This window comes from Quercus suber, unplaced genomic scaffold (assembly GCF_002906115.3).
Source record: "Quercus suber isolate HL8 unplaced genomic scaffold, Cork oak 2.0 scaffold_117, whole genome shotgun sequence".
Lineage (NCBI taxonomy): Eukaryota > Viridiplantae > Streptophyta > Magnoliopsida > Fagales > Fagaceae > Quercus > Quercus suber.
The window spans coordinates 1,237,683-1,252,449 of record NW_027069582.1 but is presented as its reverse complement, the minus strand read 5'-3'; positions in this window follow the sequence as shown (position 1 = coordinate 1,252,449).

Genomic DNA, 14,767 nt, shown 5'->3' with positions numbered 1-14,767 from the left:
TTTTTTTTTTTTTTTTTACATAAAAAAAATTGAAAAATTGAAAAATACAAAAACAGTGTGTGTTATGTGTACTTTGGTACTTGTGTACCTTGGATGGCCATTGAAATAAAGTTTTCTAAACTTTGTATCTCTTGTAACGTAGATGAGCATCTCTATGCATAACTAAACAAGTGAGCTCTGTGGCTCTTGTTTGTGATGAGTAAGATTAAGTTATCTCTTAAAGTTTAACACTCATATCACTCTTTTTGACGGGTAGGACTAAAAAATCCTAAGAGAAAGGCATAAATAACCATCTCACCACTATTGCCCGCCAATCATAATATGACACCTGTATGGTTCGGCATAACAAAAGTGCAGTGTCAAAGACATTCGTATGCTTCGACATAGTAAAAGTGAGATGTCAAATACTTAACATCTTGGGTTTTTCTTTTCTCTCTTTTATATGCCCATGTATGGTATGTTAAAATAAAAGAAAATATGTAAAAAAAATAAAAAGTAAAAAGATTAAAAATGCTTTAAATATAGTTGCAAGCGTGTATTTTAGGAGATATGGGAGTTAAAGAATGTACCTCGAAGGTGATAATCCCTATCAGACAGTTATGATTGTGTGTGAGTTAAAGTTATTTTCTCATATCTCAGATCGTCATAACATGTATACACATATGCAATCTTGCGATGTTTTTTTTCACACACAACACGCAATATTCTTTGCTACTTTTGATACATATGCAGGTACAACGTGATTTAGCCATCACAAGTGTTTACATGTGCTAATGTATGCTCATTAAACTATCTTAACTTATTTTTGAAAAATAAAATTGGTTAGACTTATTTAGTGTGTGTGTGTGTGTGTGTTTTTGAGGATCCATGTGCTTAATTCTTTGATGAGAGATGATTTTGAGAGTATTATATGTTGATTGGATCAATGGTTGAAGTGTATGTTGGATTGCATTAATATCTGTGCTTTTCACTTCTCGAAAAACTGCTTTTTAAAGCCAGCTCGACACCTCCTTAACACCTTCTCAATACCTTGTTATCTGTCGAGCTTCTCAAGCCTTTTTCTTATCGCAATCTCGACACCTTCTTGATACCTTGTCGATCGATTGAGCTTCTGTTCTTGGTTCTGGTGTTCATTCCTCGACACCTTCAGCTGTCGACGTGCTTTTTCTCGATACCTACCTTGACAGATTCCTCAACACTTCTCGACACCTCAACTGTTGAAAATTACTAAAGCTTCTATATAAGCTTCTGTCGCGATCTGAACTTCATTTTCTCGATCTCTCTCAATCTATTCGTGACTGTTCCTCTCCCAAACTTGATTTTCTCACTCAAAACCTCCAACCCAAGTGATTTTCGGCCCTTCTTTGCTTCAAATCACTTGGTAAGATCTCTTTTTCCCTCCTTTTTCATGCATTTCATGTTTTGAAGCTTAGGTTTAGGGGTTTTTGAAAATTTTTATGGTTTTTCAAAATTAATGAGTTTTTCTTGAAATTTTGGGTTGGGTTTTCACTTAATTGTGTTCAAAATGTCATACATTGCATTTCATGTGCATTAGAATGGTATTTACATGCATTTAGATGTGTGTTCTATGGTTGTGTGCTGATAGGATTGGATTTGGCTGAGCCAATGATGCTTTTTTCTTTGCATGTCACATGTTCATGCATTTCCCATGCATAGGTACTCTTTGTTCAATATATTTGATATATGTGAACTATTTTGGGACTTTTATGATTGTCTCCTTCTCTTTCTCTTTCTCATTCTATTTACGTTAGTAGTGTCCATGGCACCTAAGCGTAAATCCATTCCTACTCGAAACCCTTTGCGTTCTAGAGCTTCTTCAACTTCTGATTCTGCTCCTCTAAATCTTCGGTTTCGTGATGGAGATGCCCACAAGGCATTTATGGATAACTTTTCTAGATGAGGTGTTCATTCGGAACGCCAAGTCATTTTGGCGAACTTTGCCGACACTGACCTTCCCTCTGTCATTCACAGTAGAGGATGGGAGTCACTGTGTGCCGTCTCGGTCACTTGTCCTCTCGTGCTTATTCAGGAGTTTTACTCCAACATGCATGGGATCGATTGTTCAGTACCTCTCTTTTTCACTCGCGTTCGAGGTACAAGCATTCTTGTCACACCGCAGCTAGTTACGAATGTGCTTAGCGTTCCTAGGATAGAGTTTTCTGACTATCCTTCTTGTGAGCATCTGAGGACTGTGTCCAAAGATGAGCTTATTTCTGCCTTTTGTTAGTGCCCAGCTAATTGGGGTGAGCATCAGTATACATCATGTAGACCTTTTGCTAAAGGTCCTAGATTCCTAAACATGGTGATGACTTTTGTACTTCATCCACTCTCTCACTACAACTCCATCATAGAGTCTCGTGCTCGATTTTTGTTATCTCTTCTTAAGCATCTTACTATTGATTTTCCTTCTCATTTATTCCTGTCTATCATAGATGTTCATTTAGATTCGGCATCCTGTGATAAGCTCATCTTTCCTTTCGCTATCACGAGGATCTTATGCCATTTTTCTATCCCTTTTCCTGTGTCTGACCACTTCACACACATTTGTGCCATAGATGCCGCTACCATAAAATGTAGTGAGGCTCAGTTCAGGTCGAGACAGACGAATTCCACTCCTCCCTCCCATTCAACTCCATCCAGATCTGCTCCATCTACATCTGCTCCTTCCTCTACGAGCGATGTATCTTTTGGAGACATCATGGCGCAGTTGCAACGCATGGATGCTCGCCTCAATACATTCTCCTCTGAGTTGTATCAGGTGAATGTTCGTGTTGGTCGTATTGCATGACAACAGGCGACCATGGGTGGTTTTGCTCCTGAGGCTACTCCTTCAACACCTTCTCCAGCAGCTTTTGCCTCTGAGGATGATGATGATGATGGTGATGATGATGATGCTTTGGATGATGATAATGGAGATGCTAGCTCTACTGATGAGATATCTACATGACACTCTACCCTTTGTCACTTGTGACAAAAAGGGGAAGTAGTTTTGGGTTATGAGAGTAGTCATCTTAGGGGGAGAGTTAGTATAGGACATTTTTGATAGGGAGAGTGTTAATATTTGAGGGATGTAGTGAGGTTTTGATGTATCTTTTCTTTTTTATTCTTTATAAATACATTGATCTTGTATATGAGGTCTTGTGACCAGTTTTACATACATTGTACTTATTTTCTCTATATGTGGATGTATGTTTCTTTCACCTCTCTCTTCATGTGTTGTTTCTTCTCTATCTTTATACACATGTTCATTATACTTGTATGCAATCTAATATTTTTGTTTCACACAAGATCCCATGATAAGTTTTGTTTAAAGTGTTTCAAAAATACAAGTTGTCAAAGTCTACTTGCCATAAACTCTCTTCTTGCGAAATTTTTCAAGAGTTTGTGTTATGATAGATTTTATTGTATTCAACAAGTGAATATAAGTTGAGTGATTTATAACTTCTTTCATATGTTCATTTGTTTGTTATGGTTTTGTCACGGATTGCCAGAGGAGGAGATTGTTAGGATATATGTGTTTTCACTTATTAAGAACATATGTCACTCATTTATGTAAATTGGCTAATCCTTTGACAAAACGCACTCTACTTGTAATTGGGTAGTTCTAGGTATTTTTAATACATCAAGAAACAAGGTTTCAAGATCAAGTGTTGAAGTCATCAAGTCTGTCCAAGAAAAACAAGCTCAAGTGCTAATTCATTAAATCTCGACACTTGCTCGATAGCTCCTCGACATCTGCTATTTGTCGAGAATTATAAAATCAGATTTTCTGATCTGATTTTGTGGGATCCGTGAATATGCTTTTGGGCCTTCTTTTCTCCAAACCCTAAACATATAAAATGATTGTTTTAAGAGCCGTCAAGATATACACAAGTTGCACAAGCATTGAGCAAACTCTGTTCAAGCAATTTGTGATCAAAGATTAAGTTCTTGACCTAGTTCATCTTTTCTAAAGAAGTTGCTGTGTATTTGCACCAAAGGGTTTTGTGACCAAGCATCTTTCTGATTTTCATCGTGTAGGATGAACTGAAGAACTTTGCAGCCAACCTCTCCTTCTAAGTTGGTGTTTGAAGTCGCGTACTAGGATTCGTGCATTAGTTAGTCACGTACTTGGGAGCCGTGCATCAAAAGAGGGAACTTTCACTATAGATCAAGTCCAATTGGGTATTGGGGTAAGGATTCAACTGTAGGTTGGTAAGATACTTGGGATTCCTTTACTTGTAAACGCTTGATTTGATAATAGTGAAGTTTCGGGAGTGGTGACTTGAAAATCACTCGGTAGGGTTTTTACCACAAGGGTTTCCCCATTCGTAAACAAATCACCGTGTTATTTATTTTCCGCTGCTTATTTAGTTTATTAGTGATTTGTTTGTGCTTCCACGTGTTTGCTTGATTAATTGATTAATTAACAACTTGGCTAATTAATTAATTGGTTTAAATCACAAGGGGTCATTCAGTTTGTGGCCTATCATCTTCTAAGGAACCCAACATTATTTGCACCACCAAGCTCCTTTGATAAAAATGAGTAAGATTTTGTTGCTTTTATGCCTGAGCTAACCATTATCTCAATTATAGTCCCATGAGTACTTAGCACCTTCCTTCCTGACCTTAAATTACACCTCTCTTTTGGACTTGCAAATTCATGATTGTGTTCATCATTGAAGTGTGAAACACTCGAAATACCATTTTTAATATCAAAACAAATCCTAGCTTGACAACCTTTTCTTGTATCTAATTTATTATACTTTTTATAATCACAGGGGTCTTCAAACTCTTTATGACCCTGTTTTGAACACAAAAACTCTCGTTGCCTAAGAACACCATCAGTCTTTCGTGTAACCCCTTTTCGAATGCTAAACCCCTTGTTTAAAGCATACTCATTATAGAGATTATATGCTTCTTCTTCAGAACTCACTTGCATTCCAAGTTTTATTTCATAGTATTCACCCAAAATTACATTCTCATGATTTAACTTTTATCATTGTCACCTGCTGTATCAAGAGCATTTTCTGAAAAATCCATTACTAGTCTAGCCTAATCATAAAAAAGAATGTTGAATGAACAAATTGAATAGGTAGAACTCATAATTTTCCATAATAACACAACTATAGACTTAAACTAAGAAAAGAAAAAGGAAAAGAAAGATTAAATACCTCAGCAAAGACTCTTAGAAAGAGACTATTTATTGGAATCAATTCCTTCAGCAAACCTAATAGAACAAAAGCATCACATCCTTGTACCAATGCCAAATTGAAAGAGATTCTAATCAATTTCAATACCCTGAGAGATACGAATCAATTTCAATACCCTGTTTCTTCAACTCTTTGTTTCACAAAAGCTAGGATATACATAAAAAATAAACTTCCTATTTAGGCTATCACATATACAGCATGTTTTAGTTTCGTATTCCCATTTATCTCATTTTCACACTCTAATGTGTCTCTGCCATTTTTTTCTTTCTTTTTTTTTTTTTTAAAAAAAATTTTATTTTGGTGATAAGTAAGTTAAAAAAAAAAAAAAAAAAAAAAACCATCTATATTTGCAAATAAATTAAGAAAAAGAAACTAAAAAAAAAACTTTCTCCTTTCTACACTCAAATGTGCCTCTGCCTTTCTTTTTTGGGTGATAAGTGATAACTAATAAGTGAAATAACCATTCCGTAGTTGCAAACAAATAAAACTAAAATGAAAAAGAAGATGTGAATAGGTATGAAAGGAAGCAGATGAAAAGAAATATTATCCCTTTGAGGCAGATTCTCAAAATCGACGGTGGACCTGCAATGCTAGGCTGTGGTTGCGATTCTCTATTTGGGGTTTTCAAAGTATTCAACTTACAGTCTCGTAGGACATGCAATGCTCGGTAATGGTTATGTTTGGCAGCAAAATCCTGGTTGAGAGAAAGAACTGGCTATGTTTGGCAGCAAAATTCGGAGTTGAGAGAAAGAAAGGAGGAGCACTTGAGAGAAAAAAAAAAAAAAAGAGAGGGAAAGGGAGCACCTGAGAGACAGAGAAACAAATAGGTTTTGAGAATTTCAGGTTTAGTAAGTTAGGGAAAAGTGGCGTGGTTTGATTTATTTTCAGGAGCAAGATTGTCTTTTTTTGGGGGGTTTGTGGAGTAAACTGATGTGACTTTTTTTGGATAGATGTCAATTATCTATTGGGTAAGAAACACCAAATTTGAGACTAAGCTGGTATTCCAAAAACGCTACATACTTTCTCCTCAATCACATAATCTACTGTTTGTCATCTGTTCAATTTTCCCTTGGGAAATACCCAAGTGTCACCTCAATGATCCATCTAATCTCAATGATCCAAAAAAAAAAAAAAAAAAAAAAACAAATCTCTTCAATTTTTAATGAATCTTATGGCATTCATTAGAGCTCCTTTAAATTCTCAACTACGTACAGTGAATCGTAAAAGCTTCGTTGCAATTTCAAGAGAGCCTGGAGATTATCTAGAAAAGTTTTCTAAAATGGAACGAATCTCATAGTATTTGATACTTTGATTGACGTTTACATTTGCTTGGCCAAGACCAACTATTTACACGTAAAACTTTTCCTCAAAAGAGTCCTAATATTGTCAGCACATATAAATGATACACATATAAGAGTAATATTATATTCACAAATTATTTTATAATTTTTTTACAAATTATTAATGTGACAAATTTTTATTAGTTTTAATATGGGTCCACTACTAACATTACATTTATGTTTACCAATAATTATTTGAAAATTACTAAAATTACATCAGCAGTTTATGAAAATGTTATAAAATAATTTGTGTCTGTATCATTACTCATACATATAATTAAGTCTCTTGAATTCTAAAAATAAAATATGCATTCAACTCTTAATAATCAATATGCTATGTAGTATCACCGTCCTTCATTTCATTTTCATAGAGTCATATGAATCTGTTTCTTCATTCATAAATAAGTTAATTAATTAATAAAATTTCCTCCTTTTCCTCTTATTGTGTCAAATCAAGAGAACTATTTTTATAAACAAGAATTTCATTCAACAACTAATGCAAACAAATTTTTAAGGTGTAATTCAAATTAATTTTAGTGAATAATCTTTGTGTATTTGGTAAATTTTGGATGAATTTTATGAATTAGGGGAATTTCCAATGTTTTTCTTTTCTCTTGTTGTACAAATACTATACAATTTAAGTGACCTTGGGGTCATTTTAATCTTTGCTCATGTGAAGATTTAAATGTAGGGACTCTTCATTCTCAAAAAAAGAAAAAAAAGAAAAAAAAAAAAAGAAGCTTAAAGTAAATTCTTTTTGGTTCAGGCTTGACTCATGAGTTGGTTTTGGACCTAAGCTTGAAGACCTGGACCAGATCCAGTCAGGTATATGCTTGGCTCAAGCAAAACAAATACAAAGAGCCATGATTTATGCCTGCGCAATCCGGGTCTGGCCCAACCCATGTATAATACTTGGGCTTCTGAGTTTCCATTTTTTTGTTTCGGCCCGAAGGCTTTCGGATTTCACAATTTCGGTTTTAATTTCATTTGGGATCGACCCCGCCGTGACAAATTTTTTTAGCCCATCGGCCTTCCCAAATTAAATTGATATATATTAATATTATAACAGAAAGCAAATTTTATAAGGCAAGAACATGTCTAAATGGTTGATCCATTTGGTTCCATAAGTTCCAAAGGTAATTCTAATTCATTATATCTCGAACAAACATATATATTATATCTCGAGTTTCCATTTTTTTGTTTCGGCCCGAAGGCTTTCAAATTTCACAATTTCGGTTTTAATTTCATTTGGGATCGACCCCGCCGTGACAAATTTTTTTTAGCCCATCGGCCTTCCCAAGTTAAATTGATATATATTAATATTATAACAGAAAGCAAATTTTATAAGGCAAGAACATGTCTAAATGGTTGATCCATTTGGTTCCATAAGTTCCAAAAGTAATTCTAATTCATTATATCTCGAACAAACATGTATTCTAGTTAGTTCAAATGGTAAAGTCTACTGTCCTCGAATCAGAGATCAGAGATTTTATTTTTGCCTACATAAAAAAACCAATTGTTTCTACTGGGAAAGATGGAAAATATAGGGAGGATAGGGAAGTGAGAGAATAAAAAAGATTTTATATTTTGTCATATGTGTTTACTTGGGAGGATAGAAAAGTGAAATAATGGAAAACTAATATACTTTTTTTTTTTAATTAATAAAAACAAATGAGAGGATGAAAGCTATGAATTACACTTATTCCCCTATTACATATGATTTTTTTCCCACAAAGAAAAAGTTAATTATAATTATTTTTTTGCATATAAAATAGACACACAATTCATTGAATACAAATCCTATGACTCTTTATTTGTGTCCCAATTTACACTCCACAAAGCACTAGTCGAATAGGTAATTTGTATTCCAATTCATTATTCAAGAGACACGTACTATGCAACAATGTTTTGAATACTGTTTTGGAACTGATCTAATTTGTCATTTGAAACAGGCCTATTTAATTTTTTTTTTTGGTTTATCACTCATATATATATATATATATAACATAAATATAATACCTATTTAACATTTATAATTACTTATCATCAATAATGAAATATAATAAGATTCAATTTAAAATAACAAAGTTTTAGTTTTTCCTCTCTTTTTTTTTTTTTTTATTATAATTTTTTTTTTAAAAAAAATGAGAAATATGTAATTTGACCTAAATGACATTGAATGTACTAGAATTTAGCCCGAGGTGGAAATAGGGGGCTTCTCGTTCTGATTTGCTTACTAGTACAATATTTACCAGCCAAAACAGAACAAAATCCACTACTATGTTGTACAATGCATGTTTATACTTCAACGTACTAAAATAAAATTAAAATTAAAATTAAGAGAAACTTAAAAAATCAAAAAGGGAAAACTTAGTGGTGAGGTGTACTCATAAATGTGAGGAGACTCCCATACAGTGGTACAGAAGGGCCCCCGAGATCAGGCTACCCCGACCGAGGCCAATGACTCCATGCTCGGGAGTGTAATATGACCATAAAGATTCCCTTTTTTTCTTCTCAAAAAAAAAAAAAAAAAAAAAAAAAAAAAAAAAAATAATCAACAAGTAAATGGATTAAAAGACGAGATTAAAAAAAGGGTTGGGGGGGGGGGGGGGTATTCTTGTTTTCTTCAAAGTAACCACGAGCCAAAAGACCAACAAAAATTTAAAATAATAAAAATAAAATAATAATAATAATAAAAATATTAATAAATAAAGCTGAGAGAAAATCCAATTAAATTTTAAATTGGAGTCTAATTTTGTGCCACGTATCTAATCTAATTTTTAAATTTATATGTCAAGTGAATTATTAAGTGCAGAAATCAATTATATTTTAATTGGATTCTCAAGTTTGCGCAACATGTCCTATTTAATTTTTAATTTTGTGCCAAATGAATTATTGAGGATAAAAATCAAAAGAGTCTAATACAATTAGATTCTAAATTGGATTTTAATTGGAGTCTAATTTTTCACCACATGTCCATCTAAGTTTTTTATTTTTGTGGCAAAGGAATTATTGGGTGTAAAAATCGAAAAATCTAAAACTAACTGTGGGGGGGGGGGGTAAATCCTAGCCATACGTAGTGGGCCTAAAACCCAAGGTGAAGATTAGTGTATGTCCGAGGAGGCTAAAATTGTCGAGGGGTACTTTGCGTGAAAGAAGGATACATAGGGACAAAGAAACTCCATCCGAAGAGAGCATCAGTGTTCGAAGAGATGATTATCCTTGGATGAAAAGATTTTGGGTCATGTAAATATCTGGGGGGTTCGAATGAGTTTACTAGTGACTTCAGCAATCTGGATAAACTTTAGACACGCCTAGAGATAAGAGAAACGGAGAAATATCTAAAAGGAAAGCTGCCACCCGNATTATCCTTGGATGAAAAGATTTTGGGGTCATGTAAATATCTGGGGGGTTCGAATGAGTTTACTAGTGACTTCAGCAATCTGGATAAACTTTAGACACGCCTAGAGATAAGAGAAACGGAGAAATATCTAAAAGGAAAAGCTGCCACCACCGTATTAAATGCACTGCAGCAACTTTTCTGGCGCATTTATGTGGAGAAGACCCCTGAACAGTACAACTTCAGTTACCGTCATTCACAAAAGTTGAGGGAGATACATGACATGACATGCACTCAAGTAGGGAGCTGGATGAAGAACAAGTGGACGATAGGGATGGTAGTGGAGGATGCTATATAAAGAAGAAGGGCTCCTAAAAGTGAGAGGCTTTTTAGTGTAACCCTGAGAATTGTAACCTGTATTCAATTTATCATAAGTCTCTTCGGACGTGAACTTACTTTGTCTTTACATGTACATTTATGCTGGTATATACTTGTATGTTGTGATCAACCGTTGTAAGCTCCATAGTTAACCTAGCTCTATCATCCACGCTCTACAAATTTATTGTTTTTGGGCTTGGACCACAAATCCTAACCCTACACTAACTAAATTCTAAATCATATATATATATATATATATATATATATAATGAGAAACCATTACATATTTTAGAAATGTATGGTTTAAAAAAAGTGCAAGCTAATACCATACATAATTTGAACATCTTCTAAAAAATATATATAATTTGAACCGTATAATTGTGATTGTTTTTAATTGTACCTGTGCATATGCACGAGGCTACAAACTAGTATATATCAATAGGTAAAACTTAAAGAAAGTTCAATTAGAATTTGAAATTAGTATCCAATTTTACATCATGTGTCCACTTACCATTTTTAAACCATAATTATCCACTTAAGTTTGTGTCGTCTAAATTTTGCATCATGTGTCTAAATTTATGTAAGGGCCATACCAATTTTAAACCATACATTTCTATAAAATAAAAAAAAAAAAAAAATCACATATACTCAATAAGAATTACCACACAACAAAAATCACCACACGTTCTATCTTATTAAAAATTAGAAAAAAAATAATGATCCTAAGTAATATTAAATTTAGGTAAGAATTTTAATGTGTCTAATTATGTTTACTTTTTTAAAAAAATAATTTGACTAATTATTTATATTTTTAAGAAAAAAATTGTGTTTAATTTTAAATGTATCTATATGTATGCATTAATGCATGTGTTGCATGCTATTTTTTTATAATAATTTGACTAATTATTTATATTTTTATAATAAAATTTGTGCTTAATTTTAAATGCATCCATGCATTTGCATGAGTTACATGCTAGTAATAATAATAACCCACATCAAATATGCAACAAATTTAGAAAATCTAGGACCACAAATAATAATAACACACATCAAGTATGCAGCAAACTACCCCATTTCTTTGAGAAAATCTAGGACCACGATTTTTTTTTTTTTCGTGATTTCGAAATAACTTTTATGTGGCAAACTGTGAGTAATAAAGACAAAATAGTAGGTTCATGTGAAAATGATGGCAATTATTCTCAATTTGCCACATCAAAGTTATGGCAAAAAAATAGTTGTGGTTCTAGAACCACTCCCTTTGTTCCCCCATTTTTTTCTTTTATTAGAGAGATTTTGTTTTGGTTGGCTTGGGTGGAAAACACCCCTGGACCACCAACTCTACCCTCTCTCTTTTTCGCTGTTACCGAATAATGGAAATTGTAGTTCTATTTCCACTGTTCTTCTCTTCTTTTTCCATTCACCAACTTTTCACTTCAACCAAACATAGTGTAAATTATCATAGGTTCAAAGTGATGTAGTGTTATTGGTGTGCCCACTTCATTGTGGAGTCTTTCTTGGCAAGTTCTTGAACCTAGGGTTAAAAGGCTTCATCCACCACATGGGTTTAGTAGCACAACACCCCCACCCCTCCCCAAAAAAATGACTGACTCAAATTTTGTATGTAGAATATACTCTAATTGGCTATCAAATTTGTGAGCAATAGAATTTGCTTCCATTTTTGCAAATGATATTTCCCAAATCTCATGTTGTCCCAATGTTGATCCTTTGTTTAATCAAGTCATTTTATCTCTTAAAAGGTTTAATAGATTGGAAATACTAAAAAGTGCTAACTAGTTGAGTTTCAAAACCTTTGACATTTAAACATGTCATTTGATCTAATTAACCTATTTTGATATATTTAATCCATGTAATTCTCATTTACCAATTGGTTATTCTAACCTAATATCATCGCATTCTTTCAACATTATTATTTTATAAACTTACCTTTTGCCATATTCGTACTTAGTATAAACTTGTCTAAATTAAATTTGAATGATCTATGTAGGAACATGGTTTTACAGGGCCCAAATCCAAATAATATTCAGCCATATGCAAAAATTAGCCTATTACAGGCTGACCTGCTTTAAGACTAGGCTTCCCTAAAAGAACCAAATCTCGAACCACTGACCAGATAGAATGTCACCTTAGATCCAAGGATAAACTTATTGTGGACTACATCCAAAATCAAGATCCATGCCGAGCTGATAGAGACAAAACACCTTTCGAGGAAGAATTCTAGAAGGTATGAGATTGTCTGAGGAAGCTTGCTAAAGCTTCCTAATGAATCTACAGTCACTTCTACATTAATAAAGATCACTTGCCTAGCACAGTCACATTTAATGGTAAATGACTAGCATGAACAGTGCAAAAAGCCCCAAAAGTCTCCATTCATGATGAGAATGAGGAAGGAAGACTCTAATGGAATAGAAAGTTGTCTAGCTATGCAGGGATAGCACATCCTGGAGAAGTAAGTAGGGTAAATATAAGGGAGGATAAGGGCAAAACAAAGTGGACAAAGAAAAAACCACCAAGAGAGAGAGAGAGAAGATTTTGTACCACTGTTCTTAAGCTTAATTTTTTTTTTAAACACTATTCTTAAGCTTAAATAAATACCTTTTTACGTGGTTTTTATGTAAATATTTGTTGTTCTTTTTCTAATTTCTCATTGTGCATTGTTATTAACCCATGATACAAATTAGTTATGACCCTAATTAAGGTTCTTTGTTTGGTTTTGGTCCGCACAATCTACAATAAGAAAAATTTAAATTGATATAAACTTTATCTTTGGTAATTTTTTTTTAGAATTTTCCATTTTTTTATTTCTTTATGTTAAACTTGCCATTGTCATATTAGTACTAACATGGATGAATTAAAATTATCTTTTAGTCACCCTAAAATATAGTGGCCTCTAGAATACTCAAATAAAAATAATATAAAAATTACACTTCCTTCATAGTTTTCACCTTTTGAAAGTTAAATAAATATAAAGTTAGATTAATAATTCAGTTTTGTAATTCTTGGAGATTTGTCAACTATGAATTGTGTCAATATTGTGTATTAACTTTTGAAATCAACTTGCCAAGAGCTTTGTAACTGAATTGGCACCTCCCCATTCACAAAGTACTTAGGAGTTTAGGAGGAAAATGGTTCAAGTTATGAGGTTAGCAGTATATTATAACTATTTCAAAAAAAAAAAAATCAAAATCAACTTGTGGGGGGACGAGGATCGAAAGCCGTTAATAAAGAAAATAAGGGCATTTTCGAGGAGTGGAACTTCACAGAGAGGACTTATTTAACTCATAAGGAGTTTGGGATGTTGCCATTGGTGAAGATGCCAAGGGCTCCTACATAACCTCGAAAGGTCGAGAATCAGGAATTAAGGGAGCATGATGCAATCTCCGAGGGGGACAAATGTAACTTGGTATTGAACAAGGAAAAGAGGAAAAGGAAGGACAAGGCAGTCATCCCCTTTGCATTAAATGCATTGCAACCACTTAGCTGGCCACATTAATGAGGAAATGACTATTGTTAGGAATGATTTTGTAGTGTTATGCTTATATTGTATGCCTGTAGTGTAATTGTAGTATAAGTGCTTGTATAGTTGTAGTGTAATTTTGGTGTCATGAGCTGTATACAAGTTAGTTAGTGGTAGGGCAGTTAGAAGTTAGTTAGAGAATTAGTTGGTGAGCTGTATTGAGAGTTGGAGAGCTGGTGGGTTATGCAAGAAGATGAATAAGAAGTGCATGGCTGCTGTAAAGGAATCAACTAAGAAGTATGTTGTTAATCTCAATCCCAAATTCCTTCTCTCTCCGTTTCTGTTTTCTATCTTCTTGGCGAACTAGCTAACCTCGAATACAGCTAGACACCATAGTTCTTGAATTTCACCCTTAACTATTGGTATTAGAGCCTTGTTCCTATGTTGCCATGATTGAGACATGAGTTGCTGCCATGAATATGGTGAATGAGGCTATTGCTTCTATTCGTATCACTTTTGATCATCACAAAAAGGATATTCAAGAAATCCAAAAGATTCAAGGAATTCACACCAGAACCTTGAATGAAATGAATCAGAATCTTAATGCCATTTTACAGAAGTTAAATTCTCAAGATGGAAATCAACACTCACCTTAGAAAACCATACCAGTAAATCAAAGTTCTTCAACATTATCACTGGTGAAACCTATGAAACTAGATTTTCCATGTTTCTTAGGTGATGATCCTGCTAGTTGGGTTTACAAAGCCAATCAATACTTTGGGTATTATCAAAATCCAATTGCAGAGAAACTATTAATTGCTTCGTTCCATATGGAGTTAGAGGCCCTAATTTGGTTCCAAGAAGCATAGGAGGCTGGAGTGTTTTTTAATTGGGAGTCCTTAGTGTAAGCTTTACACGTGAGGTTTGGATTAACTACCTATGATGATCCTATGGAGGTGCTAACAAGGTTGAGGCAAACATCCATAGTTTTTATGTACAAGGTAGAGTTTGAAGCTATGTC